This window comes from Sciurus vulgaris (assembly GCF_902686455.1).
Source record: "Sciurus vulgaris genome assembly, chromosome: 8".
NCBI classification, from domain to species: domain Eukaryota; kingdom Metazoa; phylum Chordata; class Mammalia; order Rodentia; family Sciuridae; genus Sciurus; species Sciurus vulgaris.
In genome coordinates, this window is record NC_136468.1 from 66807286 (window position 1) to 66830954 (window position 23669).

The following is a 23669-nucleotide window of genomic DNA, read 5'->3' on the forward strand; positions in this document are numbered from 1 at the left end:
ACAGAATATTAGCACTCTTAAAACATTAGGTCATCAGGGTAAGGAGGAAACTTATTCTCCTTAAATTGCTTTCTGAGTAGTTGTAGGGGGAATGGTTGAGTTTCAAGTTAGATCTAAAATAAATCCATTCAGAGCATGTCTGGGCTTAGGTTCAGACTCTGAACCGTAGTGAATTCATGGAGGTAACGGTATCTTGTGAGGTACCACTGGGTACTAACCTTATCTTCAGACCTTGACTGGCATATCCTAGTATGTTTTTTTTTTTTTTTTTTTTTTTTTAATTTATTTTTTTTTTTTTATTGTAAACAAATGGGATACATGTTGTTTCTCTGTTTGTACATGGCGTAAAGGCATACCATTTGTGTAATCATAAATTTACATAGAGCCATGTTGTTTGATTCATTCTGTTATTTTTTTCCCTTCCCCCCACCCCTCCCACCCCTCTTTACCCTCTATACAGTAGTTCCTTCCTCCATACTTGCCCCCCTCCCTAACCCTAACTCTAACCCTTCCCTCCCCCCCATTATGTGTCAACCTCCACTTATTAGCGATATCATTCGTCCTTTGGCTTTTTGAGATTGGCTTATCTCACTTAGCATGATATTCTCCAATTTCATCCATTTGCCTGCAAATGTCATAATTTTATCATTCTTTATGGCTGAGTAATATTCCATAGTATATATATACCACAGTTTCTTTATCCACTCATCAATTGAAGGGAATCTAGGTTGGTTCCACAGTCTGGCTATTGTGAATTGAGCAGCTATGAACATTGATGTGGCTGTATTTCTGTAGTATGCAGATTTTAAGTCCTTTGGGTATAGGCCAAGGAGTGGGATAGCTGGGTCAAATGGTGGTTCCATTCCAAGTTTTCTAAGGAATCTCCACACTGCTTTCCAGAGTGGCTGCACTAATTTGCAGCCCCACCAGCAGTGTATGAGTGTACCTTTCTCCCCACATCCTCGCCAACACCTGTTGTTGCTCGTATTCTTGATAATCGCCATTCTAATTGGAGTGAGATGGAATCTTAGGGTGGTTTTGATTTGCATTTCTCTTATTACTAGAGATGTTGAACATTTTTCCATATGTTTGTTGATTGCTTGTAGATCTTCTTCTGTGAAGTGTCTATTCATTTCCTTAGCCCATTTGTTGACTGGACTGTTTGAATTCTTGGAGTAGAGTTTTTTGAGTTCTTTATAGATTCTGGAGATTAGTGCTCTATCTGAAGTATGATTGGCAAAGATATTCTCCCACTCTGTAGGCTCTTTCTTCGCATTGCTGATAGTTTCCTTTGCTGAGAGAAAGCTTTTTAGTTTGAATCTATCCCAGTGGTTGATTCTAGCTTTTATTTCTTGTGCTATGGGAGTCCTGTTAAGGAAGTCTGGTCCTAGACCAACAAGGTGAAGATTTGGACCTACTTTTTCTTCTATAATCTGCAGGGTCTCTGGTCTGATTCCGAGGTCCTTAATCCATTTTGAGTTTAGTTTCGTGCATGGTGAGAGATATGGGTTTAGTTTCATTCTGTTGCATATGGATTTCCAATTCTCCCAGCACCATTTGTTGAAGAGGCTATCTTTTCTCCATTGCATATTTTTGGCACCTTTGTCTAGTATGAGAAAATTGTATTTATTTGGGTTTGTGTCCGTGTCCTCTATTCTGTACCATTGATCTACCTTTCTATTTTGGTACCAATACCATGCCGTTTTTGTTACTATTGCTTTGTAGTAGAGTTGAAGATCTGGTATTGCAATACCCCCTGTTTCACTCTTCCTGCTAAGGATTGCTTTAGCTATTCTGGGTTTCTTATTCTTCCAGATGAATTTCATAATTGCCTGCTCTATTTCTGTAAGGTACGTCATTGGGATTTTAATTGGGATTGCATTGAATCTGTATAGCACTTTTGGTAGTATGGCCATTTTGACAATATTAATTCTTCCTATCCAAGAACATGGAAGATCTTTCCATCTTCTAAGGTGTTCTTTAATTTCTTTCTTTAGTGTTGTATAGTTCTCATTGTAGAGGTCTTTCACCTCTTTTGTGAGATTGATTCCCAAGTATTTTATTTTTTTCGAGGCTATTGTGAATGGGGTAGTTTTCCTAATTTCTCTTTCTGAAGATTCATCACTTATGTATAAAAATGCGTTGGATTTATGGGCATTGATCTTGTAACCTGCTACTTTACTGAATTCACTTATGAGTTCTAAGAGTTTTCTGGTGGAATTTCCAGGTTCCTCTAAATATATAATCATGTCATCAGCGAACAGGGATAGTTTGAGTTCTTCTTTTCCAATTCGTATCCCTTTAATTTCTTTGGTTTGTCTAATTGCTCTGGCCAGAGTCTCAAGAACGATGTTGAATAGAAGTGGTGAAAGAGGGCATCCCTGCCTTGTTCCAGTTTTTAGGGGGAATGCTTTCAGTTTTTCACCATTTAGAATGATATTAGCCATGGGCTTAGCATAAATGGCCTTTACAATATTAAGGAATGTTCCCACTATCCCTATTTTTTCTAGTGTTTTGAGCATGAAGGGGTGCTGTATTTTATCAAATGCTTTTTCTGCATCTATTGAAATAATCATGTGATTCTTGACTTTAAGTCTATTAATATGGTGAATTACGTTTATTGATTTCCTGATGTTGAACCAACCTTGCATCCCTGGGATGAAACCCACTTGATCATGGTGCACTATCTTTTTAATATGTTTTTGTATGCGATTTGCTAAAATTTTGTTGAGAATTTTTGCGTCGATGTTCATTAAGGATATTGGTCTGAAATTTTCTTTCCTTGATGAGTCTCTGTCTGGTTTAGGTATCAGTGTGATATTGGCTTCATAGAATGAGTTTGGGAGGGTTCCCTCCTCTTCTATTTTATGGAATACTTTGAGAAGTATTGGAATGAGCTCTTCCTTAAAGGTTTTGTAGAACTCGGCTGAGAACCCATCTGGTCCCGGACTTTTCTTTGTTGGTAGGCTTTTGATGACTTCTTCTATTTCAGTACTTGAAATTGGTCTATTTAAATTGTTTATGTCCTCCTCATTCAGTTTAGGCAATTCATATGTCTCTAGAAACCTGTTGATGTCTTCGAAATTTTCTATTTTGTTGGAGTACAGATTTTCAAAATAGCTTCTAATTATGTTTTGTATTTCCATCCTGTCTGTTGTGATATTTCCTTGTTCATTCCGAATTTTAGTGATTTGGGTTTTCTCTCGTCTTCTCTTTGTTAGTGTGGCTAAAGGTTTATCAATTTTGTTTATTTTTTCGAAGAACCAACTATTTATTTTGTCAATTTTTTGTATTGTTTCTTTTGTTTCAATTTCATTGATTTCAGCTCTGAGTTTAACTATTTCCTGTCTTCTACTACTTTTGGTGCTGTTCTGTTCTTCTTTTTCTAAGGCTTTGAGCTGTAGTGTTAGGTTGTTTATTTGTTGAGTTTTACTTCTTTTATTAAATGCGCTCCATGAAATAAATTTCCCTCTAAGTACTGCTTTCATAGTGTCCCAGAGATTTTGATATGATGTTTCTTTGTTCTCATTTACCTCTAAGAATTTTTTAATTTCCTTCCTAATATCTTCTGTTATCCATTCATCATATAATAGCATATTATTTAATCTCCAGATGTTGGAATAGTTTCTGTGTTTTACTCTTTCATTTATTTCTAACTTCAATCCATTATGATCTGATAGAATACATGCTAGTGTCTCTATCTTCTTGTATTTGCTAACATTAGCTTTGTGGCATAATATATGGTCTATTTTAGAGAAGGATCCATGTGCTGCTGAGAAGAAAGTGTATTCACTCTTGGTTGGATGGAATATTCTATAAATGTCCGTTAAGTCTAAATTATTGATTGTGTTGTTGAGATCTATGGTTTCTTTGCTCAATTTTTGTCTGGAAGATCTGTCCAGTGGTGAGAGCGGCGTGTTAAAATCACCTAGTATTATTGTGTTGTGGTCTATTTGGTTTCTGAAATTGAGAAGGATTTGTTTGACATACATAGATGAGCCACTGTTTGGGGCATAGATGTTTATGATTGTTATATCTTGCTGATTTATGCTTCCCTTAAGCAGTATGAAATGACCTTCTTTATCCCTTCTGACTAACTTTGGCTTGAAGTCCACATTATCGGAAATGAGGATGGATACTCCAGCTTTTTTGCTGAGTCCATGTGCATGGTATGTTTTTCCCCATCCTTTCACCTTTAATCTATGGGTATCTTTTTCTATGAGGTGAGTCTCTTGCAGGCAACATATTGTTGGATCTTTCTTTTTAATCCAGTCTGCCAGTCTATGTCTTTTGATTGATGAATTCAGGCCATTAACATTCAGGGTTATTATAGAGAAATGATTTGGTTTCCCGGTCATTTGGTTCATTTTTTAAATTTTGTTTATTTATTTGTTTGACACAACTTGTTTCCTCCTTTATTTGACAATTCCTTGAGGATAATTCCTCCCTTTGCTGATTTGCTTCTTTGTTTTTCATCTCTTCCTCATGGAATATTTTGTTGAGAATGTTCTGTAATGCTGGCTTTCTTTTTGTAAATTCTTTTAGCTTTTGTTTATCATGGAAGGATTTTATTTCATCGTCAAATTTGAAGGTAAGTTTTGCTGGGTATAAGATTCTTGGTTGGCATCCATTTTCTTTCAGGGCTTGAAAAATGTTGTTCCAGGACCTTCTAGCTTTTAGGGTCTGGATTGAAAAATCTGCTGATATGCGTATTGGTTTCCCCCTGAATGTAATTTGGTTCTTTTCTCTCACAGCCTTTAAAATTCTGTCTTTATTTTGTATGTTAGGTATTTTCATTATAATGTGCCTTGGTGTGGGTCTGTTGTAATTTTGTGTATTTGGAGTCCTGTAAGCCTCTTGAACTTGATTTTCCATTTATTCTTCAGATTTGGGAAATTTTCTGATATTATTTCATTGAATAGGTTGTTCATTCCTTTGGCTTGTTTCTCTAGGCCTTCCTCAATCCCAATAATTCTTAAATTTGGCCTTTTCATGATATCCCATAGTTCTTGTAGATTCTGTTCATGATTTCTTACCATCTTCTCTGTTTGTTCAGCTTTGTTTTCAAGGTTAAATATTTTGTCTTCAATGTCTGAGGTTCTGTCTTCCAGGTGTTCTATCCTATTGGATATGCTTTCTATGGAGTTCTTAATTTGGTTTATTGTTTCCTTCATGTCAAGGATTTCTGTTTGGTTTTTTTTCAATATCTCTAACTCTTTATTGAAATGATCTTTTGCTTCCTGTATTTGCTCTTTTAACTGTCGATTGGTGCGATCAATCAATGCTTGCATTTGCTCTTTCATCTCATCATTCAATGCTTGCATTTGCTCTTTCATCTCCTCGTTTGCTTCTCTGATCATTTTAATTATGTACATTCTGAACTCCTTTTCTGTCATTTCTTCTGCCATGCTGTCATTGGGTTTTATTGATGTAACATCTAGATTGTTTGCAGCATTTTCTTTCCTTGTTTTCTCATGTTGTTCAGATATCAGTGGACCGCTGAGATATTGCAGATTTCCTCTGTTGATTTACAATGTCCCTGAAGATTTCTATATATATCCCCTCTTAGCCTTCAGTAGGCTGAAGTCTTGGAGGAGGTTGATAATGCGGTGCTCCACAAGGAAGCTGCCTCTCTAGGAGTGGTGGCCTTCAGGTGGGGTATATTCCCTGCTAGTGGGCAGAGGTGCCTCCACTTGTTGACCAATGGTCATCCAAAGGGGACCTAGGCTGTGGGCTGAGGCAAGGCCTGTTTGGGCCTGAGTCTCTGGTTTTACCGTCCTTGTGGGAAACCTCACCCAGCAGGGAAGACTCACCCGGTGGGGAGGTCTCGCTGGTCAGTTTCCTCCTAGAGGTTCCCCTCAATTTACAGCTACCACCTGGGCTGGGCTGCCTTCCTCTGCAAAGTTTCCAGGGGCCCGGCCCTACCTCCTGGGCCTGGGAGCCTCACCCTTCGCAGATGAATCTCCTTAGGCTGCCCCTCCTCAGAGAATTTGCCCACAGGCCTGGAACCTTCGCTCCGCCCTAAGCCTGTCTCTGTGCGGCTCTTCCACCCAGAAGCCTCCTAGATCCTGGGACCCTGTTCTGCACCTAATCGCCTGGCTGCGTGGCCCCTCCTCTGAGCAGCCACCTGTGGCCCCGAACAATCGCTCTGAGTCCCAGAGACCCGCCAGAGGCCTCTTCCTCCTGACAGCCGCCCAGTATGCCGGTGCGGTCACTAGGAGTCCAAGAAACTCACTTCGTGCCTCCTCCTCCCACCAACCACCCGTAGCCCGGGGCAATCAATCACTCCGAGTCGAAGTGACCCTGCCCGTTCCTCCTCCTTCTCCAGATAACCCCCCGGGTGTTCAGGAGCAGTCCCTCTGAGTGGCTCTGAATCCACGTGACCCGCTGCACGGGTCCTCTGGGCAACCGCCCGGAGCTCTGGTGTGGTCCCTCAAGACCAAGCGTCCCACCACGCTTCTCCTCCAGGCAGCCCCCCTGTGTTCAGGAGCTGTCACTTTAAGACCAAACAACTCACCACTCGCCTTCTCCTCTGAGCAGCCGCCTGGAGCGCTAATGCAGTCACTGCGAGTCCAAAGGACCCGCCGCGCTCCTCCTCCTCCTTCTCCTACTCCTCCGGGCAGGCCCCGGGGTTCAGAAGTGGTCAGAGTCCAAACAGCTCGCCACGCAGCCCCTTCTCTGGCAACCGCCTGTAGTTCCCGTATAGTCACCCGAATCCAAGCGGCCGCTCCTCTTCCTCCTTGTCCTCAGGGCAGGCCCCGGGGTTCAGAAGCGTCGTTCTGATTCCAAACAGCTCGCCGCGCGGCTTCTCCTCTGGCAACCGCCTGCAGCTCTGGCGCAGTCTCTCCGAATCCAAGTGGCCACGCTCCTCTCCTCCTCCTCAGGGCAGGCCCCGGTGTCCTGAGTCCACACAGTTCTCCCCGCCACTCCTCCCCTGGGCAGCCGCCGGAGCCCCAGTGGCTGCTCCGAGTCCCAGCGCTGTGCCGAGCGGCCTCCTCTATGGCGCTCCAGCGGGGGGAGGGGCGTCTCGCCGGCAGTTCTACTTCACAAAGTTTCCTGCGTTCCGGGACCCCCGTCCCATCCGGGATGCCCCCCCAGGGGGTGAGAGTCACCCGGCTACTTTGAGTTGGTCTCAAGCGTCTCAATATCTCCTCTCTTGAATCCTGAGTTCTGGAGCAACACGTAATGCAGCCACCCTCTAGGCCGCCATCTTGAAAACCCCCTCGTAGTATGTTTTGCTGGCTGTGTTTTCCATTCGGAACCTTATATATTTAGTGGAGAAGCTTAATAAATATTACATAATAATAAATATTCAATATATGTGGTCCAAAGGTTTTCATGTAAGTTCTATGAAAATCTATTCTGCTTTCACATTCATTTATAATTTCTATGTCCAGTAATTTCAAAGATTTTTGACTTATAAGAATCTTAAAATTTCTTCTTTTCCAATTTAAAATGTCTACAGTTTAACCCACCCTCTCTCCTTCCCTGTCTGTCTTGGAGGAGAATATAGATGTTCACCTTATTCCTTTCCATGGCCTCTTTGATCCCCTTTGTTCCTGCCTCTTTGGGGCCCTTCAGCCATCTATCACCACTCCTTATTCCATCCTTCCTTTTCCACAAGTCTCCTGAATATGTAAACAGGGACAAGTCTCTCTGATCCTAAAACTCTTCACTTTGTCCTTCGTACAATTTTGTATTCCTTATTTATTTTATCTTCGAATTTCTGAAAGCAGCAATATTTATGCAGTATTTAACTTCATTTACCATGTTCTTCAACCCTGGTATTTTAGCTAGTGTTCCCACTGTGCCCTAAAATCTTAAAGATTGCCAAATACCTCTTTAAAATCCCTCTCCTCTTCCTCTTCCTCATCCTCTCCAGTCTGACCCCTTACTTTCTTGAAATGTGCTCTACGCTGATTTTTTCCAGTTCTCCTCCCTCTTGTTTCATGGCTCCTGTTCCATCTCCTCTTCTTCCTCCACCCTACCTTCAAGTGTGGGTACACTTTTTCATCCTAGGCTCTTTTCTCTTTCCCCTCAGCACTCCCTCCCTGAAGTGTCACCTAGCATAAGGGTCTTAGCATTTCTTCTGTGTGATGACCTCCTGATCTGAATTTCAGTGCCCATCCTCTCTAGATCTCTTGTGTCTCTTGAGCCTACTGGATTTTTTCACCTAGAGTCTTCCAGACACCTTCAAAATAGAACCCAGTGACTCATTTCCCGCCCAAGTCACCCTCCCCTGCTTTGTTCTAGTCCTCTTGATGGCCCCACCTTCCTAGTCTTGGAGCTGGTAGTATCATCATTAAGTCTTTCCATTTACCCAATGTCAATTAAATTTTAGATGGTCTTTGTTTTACTTGTCCAATAATTTTTGGAACTCTTTTGTTCTTTTCTCTTCAGCAGCATCCAAATTTAGGCCCTCGTTACTTCTATCCTGAGCTGTTAAAATCACCTCTGGTCTTTTACTTCTCTATAGCATTCTATAGGCCCAGGCTATCGAATAAGGAACTACTGATCACATGTGGCTACTGAGTGCTTGAAATGTGCTAGTTCCAACTGAGATGTGCAGTAAATATAAAATGCACACCAGATATAATATACTCAATGCTAAAAAATAATTTGAAACATCTCATTGATAATTTTATAATGATTACCTGTTGAAATGATAGTATATGTATAAAAATTGCCATCGTTTTGGTAGGGACCAGAAAATTTAAAATTACACACATGACTTTGAATATATTTGTTAGGTAGCAGTGCTACAGAGCAAGGTGAGGCTTATCTTAACTTTTCTCCTCAACAACTATAATGGTTTCTCATTACCATGACATGATATTGACAATGAAAATAACAATTAACATATTATTTTACAAAATGCTTTCAATGTGTGCCTCCTTTAGTCCCAAATCCAAATCTATTAGTTCAGCACTCCATACCCTGAACCATGTGGTGCTAACCTATTTTTCTGTTCATTCATTCATTCATTCATTCATCCAACACGTATTCATTTTCTTCCTCTCTTCTTTTGTTTTTACTCCACATGCCTCTAAACCTTGTCTGCTACAAAGTTCCCATTCATAACCTTTCATTCATCCCATTTTATCTTTGTTTGTAATATCCGCCCTACTTAGAACTCTCTTGTCATTTTCACATTTATTTCCTTCCTTCACTATTTTAAATAAAATCTTCCTTGCTTCTTCCATGCCAGAAAAATACCCTCACCCCACAAACTCTTTTAACACTGTAGTGTGTTCCAATTGTTCCATAGTCCTCAGAAGATCATGCTTGCTTTCTTATTCATTTATTTATTCATTCAATCAAGCCTGGCTGAACTCTCTCCCACCAGGCTTGGTAGAAAGTTTCAGCTCCCTACTTTGTTCTCACTCCACATTGGGTGCATAGAAGAGCTCTGGGCTCATGTGTCTTGGGGAAATAGAAAAAAGACATCATTTGGGCAATCCTGGCATCTCTTAATCTAGCTCCTAATGTTTCCCTCTTTCCTCTATACTTCTTTTTCTCCTAAGGAGTTTCTATGGTTCCAACATCTCTCTCATCTTCAGAGATGGCTCAACCTCTTCTTCTACTTCCACCATCTCCTTTATTAGAGAATTAATTCACTTAGTTTTGCTCTCAATACATTCTGGACACTGTGCACATCATCTCATTTAATCCTCACTTATTATTTTACTTGGAGAAGATAAGATCACAGAACAAGCAAACAGAGGAACCAAGATATTAAACAAAGTTTTGCTGGTTCCTAACTCTGTATTTAACCATTATCCTGGATTGCTTTAGCTTAAATGTAATGGACAAACCCACTGAATATGAATGTCATCAGAGTTACTAGGTGCTAGGAGCACTGCTCATTCTATGCCCAGCATAGAGCAGTATATATAGGATGTGAATGAAAAGTACTTGTGAAAGGGAGAGAGGGAATACTTGGGGAAAAATTTAATCTCAACTCTTATAAACTCTCCAGAGTCCCAACTTATTTTTGAAATGTCATTTCTACCTCTTTGTGATATAAAATTAAAGATCCAAGTGAAGAACAAAGTCTCTTTTGCTCACTTCATCATTTCTGCCCTGAACAGCCCCAATTCCTTAGTGCCTGAAGAAAACATTCCTAGGCTTTTTTCGCAGGTAGAGACGCTGACTATTATAGGTGATTTGCAGGGTAACTGAGAAGCTGGGGATGCTACAATGGAGAAGTAAATTATCTGATTGAAGTATGAAGTATGATTGACAAAGCGAAAAACAAAAGCATTCTTCCCAAGGCGTGTTCTATGAATTTGCAAGGTTTACTTAAGTGACAGAACAACACATTGCTAATATACGTGATGAAGAAGATTTTTAGGTTTCAACCTCCAAGTTAAAAAATCCATTTGAACACTATTAATGTAAACAAGAATATACACACATATACACAAATAATGTGAACAGACATATATATTTTGAAAATTCCTAATTTACCTGATAAAGAAGTTTATTAGGTTTTAATCTCTAAAAGTAAATTATTAATTTAGAAAAATATACACACATATACATACACAATATGAGGATGCACATATTAAAGTTAGAACAACAACAAAGCCAACTGGAAGCCACATCAGATGCTTTTGTCTTCATCTGTGAGAGCTGGCAAATCTGCCACTTTTAGTAAACAGTCTGTGATATGCATTTTTGGGGTGAAATCTCGTTTCTCTTGTTCTGTGGTTACCATGGTTACCATCCTACAGAATCCCTGCACACACCAATAAGGAAAAAAAAAAAAGAAAAGAAAAGAAAAATAGGAAAGGAGAGCACAAACATAAATTTAAATGGTAACATACTCCACACTCCTTCCACACTGGAAGGGCTGCATCTTGGAGCCTGGTCAGAAATCTTTCCACACTAATATCCGTTTCCAGTGCTGCTGAGGAAAGTAGCAGATACCTAAAGTTGGGGAAGAGGCTGAACCAGACATGGCTCACTGTGATCACAGAGCCCAAACACCTGAGTCAGAGTCCTAACCTGACACATGGGACATGTGAGAGGCCAGGTTCAAAGGCCTGGGATTTAGGGAAGTGGGATAAAGCAGCCGTGGCCGTGGGGTAGGAATAGTTCCCCAGGGACCAACACATTTTTGTCAAGTGTCTTCCTTAAGGCAGACCTCTCTTTGAACCTCAGTTTCCTAATCTCTTGCATGAAGACGAAACAACACTTTCCTCCTCTTAGGACTATAGTGAGGTTAACCATGATAATCACTGTAAATTATTTAGGGAACTCACAGTGCTAGAAAATGCAGTTTGTAATGATTGTGGTTATGATTATTACTATGACAGCAAAATCAACCACTACTACTCAACCAAAAGAAATCCTCATGAGCTCTATCAAACCACAGGGTGCAGGAGCTTCCCTTGTCATTCATCTATGTGCCTCATTTTAGACATCTTATCTTTGTACTAGAAGAAGAGAACTGAGCACACAGTTTTTAATCCCAAATGTATTTCAACCCTAATTTGTTGCATTCATTTATGCTTCACTTTCTGCCCATGGAAACAATTTTTAATAAAACTTTCCCTTGGCAAAAAGAACAATTAGAAATGCTGACTCTTAGGACTCAAATGGGTCCTTAAATTCTAAGCTAAAACTGAACATTTAAGTAAATTTAAAAATGGAAAGATGTATTCAACTATTGCTCCTTGGTAAAGAACTCCAAAAATATTCCAAGAATTTTCCTCCATGAGGACCATGAGTCTAAGTTTTGGGCATGAACAGTTCCAGGTATAGCTACTCACTTCAGCTCAAATTAACAAAAGTGAAGCATGGCTGAAAGTCATTGTTTTTGCTCCAAAAGTCATGGCATAGTACATGCTTAATCTTATTCTTTAGGAAAATGGTGTCATCTTAACTATGTTGTGACAAAAATAAGCATATAGGGATAAGATGGGAGACTTTGAATCTAGTCTTCACTTTGCCATCAGCTTGATGAGTAATGTAAGGAATACCAGATAACTCTTGTTCACCTGTTTCCTTATTTGCAAAATGGATTACACGTTCCATATTTATTTTATTAGTGTTCTTGCTATCAAATGAAATGAATGATGTCAATGTGCTTTGGAAGTGAAAAAAGTTTAATATTATCTCAAAACTGAATTATTTATATTTTTGTTAGTACTCTTTTGTTTTGTTTTCATTTGTTGGTACTCCTGGGGAATCTAAGGGGCACTTTACCACTGAACTATATCTCCAGCCACTTTTGAATTCTTTATTTTGAGACCGGGTCTCACTAAGTTGCTGAGGGTCTTGCTAAGTTGCTGAGACTGGCCTTGAACTTTGAGCCTCCTGTCTCAGCTGGGATTGCAGGTAGGAGCCACGGCATAGTATTTATTCATAAAGGAAGAAACAGTTGCTGCAATGAAGCATGACTCAGCTCTTACCTGTTAAGGTCAGTCCCCTGGCATCACCCTTGTGGAAACAGGCCATCCTGTAAAGTTCTACCACCTGCCTGGTGAAGGCCCAGGCCTTTGGAGAAAGGAATTCAAAAGAATGAGGGACATTTTGTGTTTGTTTTTGGTGCACCAGTATTGTATCATTAATTACAGAGTGTTTTCCCTCCCCAAAGCGGCCTGGTAACTACTAATAAGATGAATTAGCTCAATCTGTTACGTTAATTTCTTTTTATTGGGAAGTTTAAATCATTAAAGTAATGATCTAATCCATATTTGAAGCAAGTTAATAAAGTGCATGCAGTTATAATCACATTTAACCCAAAAACTATTTGGAACCTGGTAAATTGCTTTAAAATATTCCATTGTATTTGGGTAGTGCTTTCTTGTTAGTAGAAAAAGTAAAAGAAAAATACTACTAATTTTTTAAAAAATTTAAAAATGAACCGACAGATTAAAAAGATATTTTACAATTTTCATTTTTCTCAAATGCAGTTAATGTACTATTCTTTAAGAGAGGATTGGATCATAAAGATGGTGGGTTTGTGTTTACATTGACTGTGCATTATACTGATCAGATGGCTGTTTCCAGAACTGATTCAGTCCAAGAAGAAATGGGGTTGTGGGTGGATATTGAAGCCTCAAAGGTTCACAGGTATCACAAGCCTTTTGTTTTGACAGTGGCATTATTCTTTTAAGGTCTTTCCTTCTCAGAGATGGTTGTGGGGATTAGACAGTTTCTGGGAACCTATTTCAACAACCTGCTGATTTTATCAATAGCCTTATGATCCCGTCTAATTAACTGAAGATCAATACTTTGAAAACAAAATTTAAAGAATTTATTAGAACTTAATTGTTATTTTAGCAAGTGTTGCTTACTGAATTTTGCTTCACAAAGTTGAAAATGCTAACATCACTATTATGAAAATAACCAGATAATTAATGAAACAGAGAAGAAAAGAGAGAGAACCACAATTTTAGTTCTGAGGAATTTTTGTGCTTACAAGTATGTGATCCCTGTGGTTTGTGTGTTATGTGCTGTCTCTTAAATCCACCTGTCTCTTCATTCTTCCTGTTACTCTGGGCTACTTAGGCTTTCATCTCTCTTACATGGACCCTTGTAATTAATGGCAACCTTGGGTCCTTGCCTCAATGTTTCCATGTCCATTACTTCCCTCCCCAACAAGGGCTGAATGAATCTTCTAAACACAAGTCAGATCATTCATCAGCCTAAAACTCTTTAATAGGTAAGTGCCTGCCTGTGGAGCAAACCCTCTCTTCTGTTCAGATGTGACTGCATGTACTTTCTTCATATCTTGTACTATCTTCTTCCAGGAGCATCCCAATTGGACCTTTCAAATGCCTTGTCATCCTTTAAGAGTCAAGTGTCTCTGAGATGCTCTCTCAACGCTGCCTCATCTCTCTGAACTCCCAGATAGCTTAACCTTCTAGTTTAATGTGTATATAGTTATCTAAGTATATACACTTATCATTTTATAGTGCAATATTGAATTTACCTCTTGCTTTGTCATCTTTATCATGACTACATCCCCAGGGTTTATCACAGTGCTTGACAAAAAAATGCTCAATAAATGTTTATTGATTGAAGGAAGGAAAAAAATAAGGGAAGGAACATACTGAATGGTTTGGTGTATCCTTTTGAATTTCAAATATTATTCCTATGTTAATCATAGGTTTATTTTAACTAACTCTTTACAACATAATAAACTAATACCATATACCACTTTAATACTGCATTCTTTTCAACATTTGTTCTACTAATTTAAAAGCTATTAAGTAAGATGAAGTCTTCAGAACCAGTCAACTGAACGGCTGCAGGCTGTAGTCACTTGGGAGCAGTTAGTGCTCTATACAATTGCTAATATGATTTAAACTGAAGGCAAATCTTTTTTAGTTTTGAAGTTGAGTAAATAAGCTCCATCTAAATGCATTCTTTGTGTGTGTTTTTATAGTCATGAACTGAAGAACTGGATACACCTGTGTCCCCCATGCGCAGTAGTGCATTATACTGACAGGCCACTCACAGCTCTTCTGGAGGATGGGGTTTGTATTTCCCAGGCCCTTCTCTTCTCTGGAATCCACCGTAAAATACCCTGGATTCAGAGATTCTGGGTCATGTGACCTGATCCAGCCTGGGGCTCAGATATGTTAAGAGAAATGAAAGAAAATTATAGAAATGATAGATTCCAATTTAAAATAGGGAGAAAAGGGAAAAAAAATTAAAGGAAACCAAATATATTTCTGCAGATACCCTTAGATTCTACAATTGAATTAACTGTAGCATAGTTGATATGGTGGTTGTGGTCTGTTTTCTTTTCTAGCTATAATAACTGGTTTTCTGAACAATGAATTAGATCAATTGTACTATGTGGGGAATCAAATTAACTGAAAGAAACTTCAAAATAATCAGATTGTGGTCCACTTATTGTAAATGCATTTGGAGAAAGGAATGGAAATCAAATTACTGAAGATACCTATAAGAAAAATGATTTAGTGAAAATAGACATTAATCATCAAACATTCACATACCATTACTGAGATTTTTGTGGATATTGAAAATTAATTCAGAATTATTTATGTCCACAAAAACTGTACATCGAGTCTCATAACTATATAACATATTACTTTCCGTGTTGCATAATGGTGGAAAATTCAATTTACTTGCTAACACCAGAAGTGATTAAAAATATTTTTTTCTTTGTCCCCTGGTTTGGGAGTTGGAAATAAATCCCTCTCTTACATATCAGAGTAAGAAAGGCACTGTTCAGTGCTTCAGTTCTTGATCCTATCAGTGTTACCACCAAGTTGGGTGCAGGGCTGCTTTTACACTCCTCTTAACTGAAGAAAAAAGAATTACAGGAAAATGGTGAGCACAGAAATCATATCCACATATTGGCTAAGCCATCTGGAATATGACCACATGAATTATTACTGCTCCAGTTTCCAATTCTCATAACATATTAAGACTACAAACAATCATGCTTATTCAGGGTGAATCTAGGGTACTGCATTCCACCTACCCACATCTCACAAATAACTTCCTGGGGTTCTTGTACATGCTCCTTGAAAGGAAGGAGAAATGCATTTAGTAGTGTAAGTTGCCTACAGTGCTTTTCCAACCCTTACAATGCAGAGGGTTTCTAATAACATTTATTTTTTCCAATATCTTTATTCCATACTAACTGGGTGATAGGATGGTTCTGGAAGGTCTAGTTTTCAGGGCATTATCTTTTAAAATGATAATACTAATATTCAGTAATTTCTGAGTCCTTAGGAAAGGGCAATCTTTTACTCTATCAATGATAGTATAAATCATTTCAAATTTTCTAGAAGATAAGTAAAAATAGTTACCAACAGCCTTAAAATTTCATGAACCCTTGACCCAGCAGTTGGTTTCTAAAAACTTATATTAAAGATATAATCAAATATGCTGGCAAATTAAATATTTAACTATACAACTCTTCATTGAATGTATATAAAAACAAAAGCTAGAAACAATTTAAACATTTCCTTATATAAGGGATTGGTTAAATAAATTAAGCTTTATAAGACAATCGTATGAAGCAATGAAAAGATCTTCACATAATTTGAAGCAAAAAGATCAGTTAAAAAATACAATGAACACTATCCCATTTAATTAAAACACATACACATATGTACATATGCAAGTGTGTGTATGTGTAGAAAATATAAGAAAAATAGCTCCCTGGCACATGGAATTGATTATAAGAACTTAAAATATTTTTTCTTTGTTTATCTATGTTTTCCTAGGGTTTCCATAAAGTTTTGCTTTTTATAAGAAACAAAGGAAGCATTTTTTCTCAAGGCAATGATTTCCAAAATGTTTTTGAGTGTTCTATTTCATACTTTGATCATTTCCATATTTAAGTTATTTGGCTTAAGTCCACCCAACATTTCTTTAGCATTCATGTATGCTTGTGTTTTTTTTTTTTTCATTATGCTCTTCTTTTATATTTCTTGTTTTGTTTTTATTTAGTTGGTAATGAAAAATAACTACTCAACACACTTACATAATCCATCCTGTATTTGAAGATAGTAATCAAGTCATCTGTTACTCATTTTTTATTCCTCTGGACCAAATAGACCCCATTCCTTTCATCTTTCTTCATGAGCCTATTTTCTATTCCTTTCATCTTTATTTGTTTTTCATCTCTGAACACTCTCTACTTTGTTCATGTAGAATTTAAAATGCAGTGGCCAAACCAAAGACAATAATAGAAAAATGTGACCAAGACAGGCTAAAATGGAAGGAGCTATACTTAACCTTTAGCCTCTGAAGAGTATGATATGTTTTCTTTTTTTTTTTTAAATCATCATCAATTGTGTATTCACCTTTTATTATAAACAGTTAATATCTCTCCAAGTTTTCTGACTGCATTTTCTTTTATATTTTATTTTAACTTAAATGTTTGTTGTTAGATTTTTGTTCTAAATGTTTTCTCATTTATATGCTTATCCTTAGAGCATTAAATTGCATTTTTGATAGGAAACTTTCTCAAAAATATCAAGGTCATTTTGAATTCAGTGAGTGATGTTACAAGCAATAGTAACCCCTCCCTGATTGAGAATTCTCCACAGATCTGACAAGTGCATTTCTGATTCTGGGTCATGAATGTTGAATACAAATACAGTGGCCTCAGGGCCGATTCCAACACACATTGTATCATCTCTTCCTCTGGGTAATATCCTTGATTCAACACTATGCTCACATTATGATAGGGCAATAAGCACCTCATGAGACATGGTGTATATGGCATTAAAACAATTGCCAGAATTCATGATGAATAACTTGGGTCACTATCCCTTTGTTTTTATTGTGTGGCAATAGCATACAAAGAAACTCAGTAAGTGTAGCATATACACTTATTCTACATATACTTTCTGTGGAGGCTTTTTAATTAGTTAATCATCAACATGGAACAATTAGGCTAATGAACTTTTTCCAGCCTTCAAGGACTGTGAAGTCACACTGCTACATGTACATATCTATGTGTGTGTACCACTGAGTGCACATATTTACAAATTATATACACAGAATGTATACACACACACACACACACACACACACACACACACACACAAGAAAGAGAGAAGTGCATCAAAGCAGAGCTATTCAACATTTAAAATTGTATCAGAGTAACACTGTTCCCCCACCAAGTATTCAGAAAGACAAGCATTAAAGGAAATATATAGTACTTTTCTGTTCTATTAGGCATGAATCATATAACCAGTAGAAATTTTGTCTTCTAACTCCACAATTATATTTCGTTATGAACAGGGGAAAACATTTTACCTGGGCGGTGTTTATTTTTAAAGCCATCTCATTCAAATTAGATATGGAAATGAAAAGCTTTCACGTCGCTGATGCTGAAGAGGAAATTATAAGTAAATGACAGTAATTACAAAGTTCAAGCTTGTATTCTCTGGTGTATGCCTAAAGGTAATGAGAAAGCAGAGGGTAAAAGTTGGAGATGGTAAAGATGGAGAATGGTGAGCTGTCAGAGAGTTCCAGATGAAGAGGTATAATAGCAGCATCAATAGTGCTGGGTTGCATGGAGGAAATTATCTAAGCATGGATGACTGAGTTGTTTTATTTGCAAGAGAAAAAAACTCAAAGTCTTTGGGGATATCATAATCAGTTAATTATCATATATAAAAAATATATGTCCAAAAAAGATAAGCACAAGGTGATCCACTAATGAATACAGTAGAATTATAAACCCAATCAAGTGTTTAAATATGAATAAGTGCAATTAATGAAATTAGTTACTGTTAAAATTACCAAAGTCTGTCATTATAATATAAAAGCTAATCTCTATCAAGTAGATTAATGAAAAGTCTTGAAAAAAGTTACTGTTCTCCATTTTCAAATACTGTAGTAATACACCAGAAGTTATATACCTAAAAGACATCTCTTCCTCCAAGGAAACTAAACCTAAAATGGACTTGATTACATGTAATACTCACACATCTCTTTGAAAGTAAATGCAATCAACTCACTAGAATAGCATGAAAATTGACTTTATAAGAGTTTTTTTCTTGCAGTACCTCAGAGTATGCAGAACACATCCCATGTACTATTCCATCACTGAACTCCTATTCCCTTCAGGATACAATTTAGATACACCTTCTCTGGGAAGCATTTCCTGACCCCCATGGCTCTAAGTGTTCCTGTGACATTTTTGTGCACATCATGCTCCCTACCACTTGTCCCAAAGTTTATTCACTTATTTGTCTCTGTCATTAGACTATAATCAAGTCCCCAAGATTGTGTTATATAGACTGCTGTGGACCCACATTCTGTCATACAGCCTGATACTAATTGATGTTCATCGATACCTATAATCTCACTTTAGCCTCAGTTCAACCCTAAAAGATACAGGTTGGGATTAAAATCCCAATTTTGTACTGAAAAAGATTAGGTTTTCAGAGCTTCTGTGATTTGTATAAGATCATACAGATGGTTAGTGAAAAAATTGTGAGTCAAATGTTTGATCATAGAAACCAAGGAAAATAGAGCTTTAACAGGATTATTCAAACAATTCCAAATACAGCAGACATTTTTGTTTAATAAAAAGGATTTGGAAGGAACTGGTAGTCTTTGAGAGCAGTCTCAGAAGAAGACTGAGGAATGAAAGTGTAAATCTAGGAAATTTAGAGAAAAAATGCAATAAAAGACAAGTAATAGAAATAGCTAATTCACAAAGTTTTCCGTTGAAAGCCACAAAGATGTGGATGACACTAAGAAGGCATATAAATAAAATTCTTTTTCAGAAGGGAGATCTGGTGTGCATTCATAAAACATAGTCAAGTTCTACTGGGAAGTTGGAGTCGATGAAGAGAAAAAGTCAGAGTGAGAAATGCAGCCATCAAAGAACAAAATGGAAGTGAATTCCCTCGGTTTCCCCCCAGATTTGCAGCTGAAAAGTAGGAAACATGGAAATTCTACCTGCACTACCAGTAATGTGGTAATGCAGAGTGGTGTCAGAGAAAACCTGCTCAAACAGAAGGCTTAATAAGACCCAGAGTCTCAAAACATAGCATAATACAAATGTCCAGGTTTTAATAATGAATCACTGTTGTACAAAGAACTGGGAAAAACTCAGACCAAAGAGTAAAAAGACAATCAGTCAATGCCAACACCATGATTATATGATGTTGGAATTGTCTGATAAGGATTTTGAATTGATAAAAAATGTCAGTGAGTAATAATAAATATGGTTGAAAAAATGAAAAACTAAAAAGTCTCAGAAAAGAAGTAGAAAGTCTGCAAAAAGAAAAGTAATATAAAGATAAAACAGACAGAAATTTTAGAACTGGAAAGCACAATAACTGAAATTAAAAGTTCGAGGATGGGAACAATACCAAAATGGAGGGGTCAAAGGGAGAATCAATGAAACAAAATGTAGAACAATGGAAATTACCTAAATGAGAAACTGAGAAGAGAGACAGAAAAGATAATGAAGCTACAGAAACTGTGGATTTATAGATTAAAAAAAAAAATCTAACATTCATGTAATCTGGGCCCTGGAAGCAGCAAAGAAAGAAGATTTGGCATTTGGCTGAAAAAGTACTCAAAGGAACATTGACTAAAAACTTCTCAAGAGACATAAAACTACTGATTCAAGAAGCTAACCAGGATATGATTAAAGATAACTACACCAAGACACCTGATAATTTTACTTCTGAACTAAAGAAAAGGAAATTGTTGAAAGTCGTCAGGGAAAAATTGCAACTTACCTATAGGAAAAAAGTTTTTTGAATGACAGTGACATTTTCACAGAAACCATGGAAGACCCTAGTACTGGGTATAACCATAAAGGTCTAATAAAAAAGAATATACAAGATCTGCAGAATTAAAATTTAAAATCAAATTTCAGAAAGCATAAATATGATTTTAATTTTTAAACCTACAAATCAAAAAAGAAAAGGAAACCATGGAAGAAAGAAGGAACGGAACACATTATTCAGTGCTGAAATAAAATAACTGTCAACCCAGAATCCTGTACTATGCACAAATATCTTTCAAGAATGAAAGGAAAATCAAGACATTCTCAGATAAGGGGAAACTAAGAGAATTTGTCCTAGAAGAATGGCCATCCAGCTCTTTCTTTCGCTGGGCCCCTTGACACCGACAGGATGGGCAAGTGTCGCGGTCTTCGTACTGCCAGGAAGCTCCATAGTCACCAATGGGACCAGAAGTGGCATGATAAACAGTAAAAGAAAGCCCATTTGGGCACAGCCCTGAAGGCCAATCCTTTTGGTGATGCTTCCCATGCAAAGGGAATTATGCTGGAAAAAGTAGGGGTTGAAGCCAAACAGCCAAATTTTGCCATTAGGAAGTGTGTCAGGGTGCAGCTGATCAAGAATGGCAAGAAAATCACAACTTTTGTACCCAATGATGGTTGCCTGAACTTTATTGAGGAAAATGATGAAGTTCTGGTTGCTGGATTTGGTTGAAAAGGTCATACTGTTGATGACATTCTTGGAGTCCGCTTTAAGGTTGTTAAAAGTAGCCAATGTCTCTCTTTTGGCCCTATACAAAGGCAAGAAGGAAAGACCAAGATCATAAATTTTGCTGATGAAAACAATAGTAATAAATTTTCATATTCCAAAGAAAAAAAGAAGAAGAATGGCTATCCAAGTGCTCTTAACAGAAAGAGAACAATAAAGGAAGGAACTTCTCCAAATTTCAGATACATCAAATCTATATGGAAAATCCCAAGGATACTTCAAAAATATTCCTAGAACTAATGAATGAACTCCACAATGTAAGATACAATATCAATAAATTAAATCAGTTGTATTTCTACAAACTTGCAATGAACATGAGGACATCAAAGTTAAAAATATAATACTTACATTCGCTAAGAAATATGAAATAGAATAAGTACTTTGGTGTAAGACTAACAGCGCCTGTAATGCTGAAAATCACACAATGCTAATGAAAGAGATCTCAGAACTAAATAAGGAGAGGACATACCATTTCATGAGCTGGAAGTCTCATCACAGTAAAAATGTCAGTTTTTCCTAAATTGATTACAGGTTTAGCACAATTCCTATTAAAAATTCAGCACAATTTTCTGTAGATATAAAATAATAATTCTAAAATTTATATTGAAAGGCAAAGGTATTGGAATAACTTCAACCATTTTAAAGATAAAAATTGGTAGAATCCATCTATCCTCCTTCAAGACTCATTTTGATTTTAAATTTTAATTCTGCAAGGAAGACAAACACATAAATCAATGGAACAAAATTAAGAACCCCAAAATAGATCATATTGCAAAAACATTTTAATGGATAGCTTTTTCAGCAACAAACAGTGCTTGAGCAATTGGACATCCATCCAGGCATACAGGTAAACTTGACCTAAGTCTCACAAAAGTTAACTGATATGATACGAAATTACAAAAAAATGAACTCAAAATGGATTATAATCTTAAATATACAACTATAAAAACCTTAGGGAGAAAATCATAGTGGAAAATCCTTGTTATCTAGGGGTGGGCAAAGAGTTCTTAGACTTGACATCAAAAACACAATCCATAAAAAGTGTCAAATTCGATTATATCAAAATGTTAAGTTTTTGCTCTGTGAAAGACATCATTAAGAGAATGAAAATTCAATTTATGAGAAGAAAAAATTTGTAACTCTATATTTGACAAAGTACTAAACCTATAGAATACATAAAGAAAGATTCAATGGTAAAAATGAATAATTATAAAATGGACAAAAGACATGAAAAGACATTTCAGTGGAGGAGACATACAACTGGCAGGTAGGCACAGAAAATGTCTAATAGCGTAAGCCATTAGCGATGTGCAAATTAAAGCCACAATGAAATATTGCTCCACAACCTTCAGAAGGCTAAAAGCAAAAAAAATCACTGACCTCAACAAATTCCTGCAAGGATGTGAAGAAATCGGATCACTATACATTGCTGGTAGGAATGTAAAATGGTATAGGTACTCCAGAAAATTTTGACAATTCAAAAAAAAAAAAAAACTAAACTAAATGTGCAACTACCATAACTTGCATTGTTGGACATTTATCCCAGAGAAATGAAGACATGTTCACCCAAAACACTCTGCACAAGTATTCACAGCAGTTCCATTCTAATAGCCAATTAGAAACAACCCAGATGTCTTTTTTCCCCTAGCATACATTTATTTATTTATTTTTAAGCTGACACACAAGATTTGTACATATTTATGGAGTATCCCACCTCTCTAGCTTCCACATGATAGAAAACACATCACCCTTGACCTTCTCAGTATGTCTTATTTCACTTACCAATGTTCTCAAGTTCCATCAATTTTCTTGCAAATGATATAATTTCATTCTCTATGATTGAATAAAATTCCATTGTGTATATACACCACATTTTCTTTGTCCATTCATCTATTGGCAAATACCTAGGTTGGTTCCATAATTTGGCTACTGTAAATTGTACTGCTGTAAACATGGGTTTGTGTGTATCACTATAATATGACTTTAATAATTTCTGGTAAAAATCAAAGAGTGTTATAACTGGCTTATATGGTGGTTCTACTTATTCTTCTAAGGAACCTCCAGACTGATTTCAGTAGTAGTTGAATTAATTTACAATCTCCCCAACAGTTTAAAATCAGTCCTTTCTCCCAAGATCCTGTCCAGCACTTATTGTTTGTATTCTTGATGCTTGCCATTCTAACTAGAGTGAGATGAAATTTCAGTATAATTTTGATTTGCATTTTCCTAATTGCTAATGATGTTGAATATTTTTTCATATATTAGTTGGCCATTCGTATTTCTTCTTTTGAGAAGCAACTGTTTAGTTCATTTGCCCTTGTATTGCTTGGGGTTTATTGCCCAAGTACTGGTTTTGATTTTTTGGTGGTAAGTTTTTTGAATTCTTTACATACTCTAGACATTAATCCTCTGTCAGAAGAGTAGCTAGCAAAGATTTGTCTCCCATTCTGTAGGTTCTCTCTTCACATTCTTAATTGTTTCCTTTGCTCTGCAGAAACTTTTCAATTTGATGGCATCCCATTTATTTCCTGAGCTTTAGGAATCCTATTGAGAAAATTGTTGCTTGCACCTATGAAATGTTGGAGTGTTAATTCTATGTTTTCTTCTAAAAGTTGCATAGTTTCTTATCTAATTCCTAGGGATATAAGGAGCTAGTCTCATTCTTCTATATGTGAATATCTAGTT

General features: G+C 37.1%; 1 protein-coding gene and 1 pseudogene across 3 annotated transcripts in view; both read left to right on the top strand.

Annotated features, from left to right (window-relative positions):
- Positions 1–23669, top strand: part of LHFPL3 (LHFPL tetraspan subfamily member 3) — a 554978-nt gene that overhangs the window by 159801 nt on the left and 371508 nt on the right. The gene's annotated exons all lie outside the window — the stretch shown is intronic.
- LOC306667425 (small ribosomal subunit protein uS12-like) lies at positions 20251–21086 on the top strand (annotated as a pseudogene). Its single transcript has one exon. The product of its transcript is annotated as a small ribosomal subunit protein uS12-like (transcript).